This window comes from Engraulis encrasicolus, chromosome 23 (assembly GCF_034702125.1).
Source record: "Engraulis encrasicolus isolate BLACKSEA-1 chromosome 23, IST_EnEncr_1.0, whole genome shotgun sequence".
Taxonomy (NCBI): domain Eukaryota; kingdom Metazoa; phylum Chordata; class Actinopteri; order Clupeiformes; family Engraulidae; genus Engraulis; species Engraulis encrasicolus.
The window spans coordinates 44,558,783-44,563,055 of record NC_085879.1 but is presented as its reverse complement, the minus strand read 5'-3'; the positions used below and the strand labels follow the sequence as shown (position 1 = coordinate 44,563,055).

The 4,273-nt window shown below is 41.5% G+C and overlaps 1 long non-coding RNA gene across 1 annotated transcript; it reads left to right on the top strand.

The window, feature by feature from the left end:
- The first annotated feature begins 2,880 nt into the window (after positions 1–2,880).
- On the top strand, positions 2,881–3,874 carry LOC134440158 (uncharacterized). The gene is made up of 3 exons (XR_010032917.1): positions 2,881–2,938; positions 3,543–3,596; positions 3,760–3,874. It is a non-coding gene; the product is annotated as an uncharacterized LOC134440158 (long non-coding RNA).
- The last annotated feature ends 399 nt before the right edge of the window (positions 3,875–4,273 follow it).

Genomic DNA, 4,273 nt, shown 5'->3' with positions numbered 1-4,273 from the left:
TCGCTAAATCTCTCCACTTCATCCTCCATAGTTTAGCTAAGTTTTTAGCAGGCTACGGGTGAGCAGCAGCAGAGCACAGTATCCCAGAGTAACCGAACCAACCAACACAGAGATACCGGAAGAATTTTGCAACACACCCGGTGATGTCATAAACAAGATGGCGGCGAATATTAATAATGGCCTGCATAACTAATGTATCCGAAATGTCTTTTTTTAAATGATCTACGATTATATTGCCATAATTTTCATCTCTAAATAAATTAAAACTATACTTAACTTATATAAAACGCTATAAATGTAATGTTTCATGTCCACTTTAAATGTCAGATTATATGCACTCTATCTAGGTCGGTTGCTCTTTGACTTTGTGTGCAGGAAAGCTTACATTTGATTAATCTTCGGTTAAGACCACAAGTGCATGTGTGCATTAAACACCTGGGTTGGGTCAAAAAACAAAAAACTTTAAAAATAGAATACTTGGCTTAAAATGAACACACCGAAACGACGCCAGCCCTCTGTTCTCGTGAGCATGCAACGTGTTCGATGAAGTTCTAGTTCGCTGTGCACCCCCACCACCCCTCCCCCATTAACGGATCAGACCCTCCCGCGCAAATATAGCTATTAACTGAAGATGACCAGCTAGATTGTTGTACAGTAGCAGTTTTTACATCATTGAATATCCTAAATGTACATATTTTCCATTCTTTTCGAAATTAACATGATGCCAACTGCATGTGTTTGCAGTGCACCTGTTACTAAGCAAAGAGCACTGCGTGGGTAAATGTAGTAGAGTCTAACTTCACCTTTGGCTCAGCTTCCACACACAAAAGACACAAGAGCAGTTCTACATCGCCCACAATAAATGAAAGTAATTCAGTTACTTACTCAATTTCGTGTATATCTTCACACATGACAACACTATTCCAGCGAGATGAGACTGAAGAGTAGGACCGAGCTGCCTGAGGCGAACGGCTCTCTGGCTTAGAAACTTTCCGGCTTCTTCTTGTCTTAGAAAGTGGTGCACTAGCGCCACCTCAGGACTGGAGGCCACCCCAGACACAACTTAATCATGTTCATTCAAAGCATTAGAAACATGCAAATTCAGCAGTCTCCAAGAACACATTATCCTTATTTGATGAAATCATGTTTACTCAAGGAATGTTAATGAATTGTTTTGCATCTATTTACTTTATATAGGTTAATTCAAAGACCCGCCATTCCCTCTTTTTTCAGTGCAATAAATTGTTGCTCTGTATCTGACTATTTGTATTGCCTCATCATGACTGATTAAACATTTGTTTTGCTTTCAGTAGAAATGTAAGCATTGCAATGCATTGTAGAATTGAATCGGATCGCATAGAATCGAATCGAATCGAATCGCATCGCTACCTCCCGAATCGTGATCGAATCGGATCGTGAGGGCAGTGCCAATCCACACCACTAATGCGCATAGCATGCAGCGTCTGTAGGACACGCCACACGGTACCAAATCAGTGGTGTGTACTGTATCTACTGTATGCAATCGACTGATGTAGCGTCATATCTATCTATTTACTTTTCTCCTTCCATGCACATACCATACAACTTCCATGGGGAATCCAAGGTACTAATAATTAGGTGATCAAAGGGGAATTGGTCAGACCTTGCAACGACCTTGCATGGCAGTGGTGTAGTCTACGTAGAACGCGGGTATACGGAGTATACCCACTTCTAAATTTCAGGGATTTCAGTATACCCACTTAAAATTGATTGATCCATTGTTTTAAATAGCACAAATATATACAGTATACCCACTTCAAAAAATGCTCAAATATACAGTATACCCACCATAAAAAGTAGACTACACCACTGTTGCATGGTGCAGTCAAGGAAACACGGCACCAGAGTCATTGGCTCCTACTGTACACATTGCACTGCAGATTAGAGATGCACCGATACACATTTTTTCACTTCCGATCCGATCCCGATAACTAAATTTGGGTATCTGCCGATACCGATACTGCTCCGATCCAATACCAAAACCACATATATGCGTGGATTTCAACTTGAGGTAGGCCCAAGATGAATATTTGGTCATAAAAGGAAGTCAGAAGACCAGGAAACCAATTAATAAGTAAAAAGGAGCAAGTTAAAAAGTAACAATCCCATCCTGAAAAGAGTTCAAATTAACATTACACCTGTCTCAATGTCAGTACTGGGAAAATTCCGATACTCTGATCCGATCCGATCTCTGAAATATGTTGATATCTGAACCCGATACCGATACACCGATACCGATATCCCATCCCTACTACAGATAACATTTATAGCGCACACATTACATTACATTACACTGCACTTAGCTGAAGTTTTCATTAATTCAAAGCGGCTTACAACTATTATTTTTCAGGGTGTTGGTTACAGTCACAGACTTCTACTATAACTAGACTGCGGGCGTTCGATGTATTGTGAAGCAACGGCTGGGGGCGGGACATGGGACGATTTTTGGGCGGAAGAAGGAAGTAGAGCGCCTTTTCCCATTATTCTCAATGGCGTGCTTGAAGCCATATAGCTCCTTGGCAATTCTTGCCAAGTCGGCTATGTTTCGTTCCTACGGTAGTTTCCCCTCCCTTCCAAACAACCCAGATTTTTTTTCAGGCTGACCCTGTATTTAAGAGAGCTATTAAAATAGTCTAAATGACCAATGAGCATGGCTATTTGGGTTGATTGGCAGTTGCCATTCTTTAGAATTATTGTTTCTATTGACAGGCAGGCCGTTGTCAAGGAGAAGGGCGAGTCTCGCGCTGTCTCCAGGGGAAGCCCCCTCCCTGCTGCATTACTTTCAACAGCTTCATCACTGCGATGGGTTATTTCAATTTGGTACACCTTCCCCACAAATACGCTTTGTTGTACTTTTGGATGTACTTCTCCGTATTCTGTAAGGACCTCTGCGGTTTTGGTAAGTAAAATAAAAGCATGTATACGTGGCTGATTGACCAAAATGACTGAGCTTTGTTTAACAAACACGTACGACAATGCTAGCTTGTTATTAGCCAAAGGAAGCATGCTGATCTTTCAGTGTTTGATGATCTGTCGGTTTGTCAAGTAACTTAATTGTAATCTGAATGCCTATGCTTTTGAAAGCAAAATGTGTCTGTTTGGCGTGCATCAGGTGTATGGATTCCCTCCTTCCGTACCGTAGCCAAGTCCTTACATATTCATTCACGATGCTGTAAACATTTCACTACCATTCTGGCACTATGCTGGCCAGCCACATCGGAAAAGCAACCTAGTCTAGCTGTGTTCCTCCGTGAAAAACTGTCAAATATTGTTTGTTTCTGTGTTGCCAAATTGCCAAGTTGCTAGTTGGTGATGAAATGATGGTCATTGGTACGTTCGTTTTCAGTATGCAAATGGCGTCATTAATGTTGACTGTACTGAGTGACGAGTGCATAGTGTAATGCAAACTGTCATTAATGTTGACGATTGCAGGCCTACTGACGAGTGCATTGTGTAGTAAACATCCTTTCCCCATCCTCATGTGACATGGTTTCATTCTGTAGGCAAAACAACAAACCACACTTCACCTGGAAAACACAGCCAGGACTCACTGTCAGGTAGGCCTAAGTTTCAAATCCCTAAAGTATGCTCTTGAGTTAAGACCAGAGACCTTCCAATGTAAAGCTAACACCATCATCTGCTTACTCTGCATGTGTTTATATATTAGTAATAATATATGTTGTTCTCATCACCCTTCGTTTGTCATCATTTTCTTTACAGATGTCTGAAAATGTACAGTACACGCCAGCAGGTCTCACCATAGTCAACATCATTAAGGATTTGGCTCTCTGACCTGAGAAGAGGCCCCATAAACACACCTGACAAGGACCAGCCACTGTTGCCAGTGAGGACCTGACCAGCCTGCTGCCATCTATGATACTATATAGTACCCGGTATGTAACATTACACTACACTCAGCCAATGCTTGCATCCAAAGCGACTTTCACTTATTTTTACATGTGCCTCCCAATTTGAAGGGACAAAAAGTAATTGGACTGGATAAAAGTATAGATCAAGCGTAGTAAACTCTCAGCGTTTGTCAGTAGCCACTATCTTCAATAATTACAAGGGTACCAATTCTATTGACAGATATGCATGCCCACACCATGAAACTACCACCCCATGATTTTCACTGATTAGGTAGCATGCTTTGAAACACGAGCAGCCCATCTCCTTATCTATTGTGTTTTCTTCCCATGAACCTGACACCAGGGCTTTGAACCGGTTCAAGGAA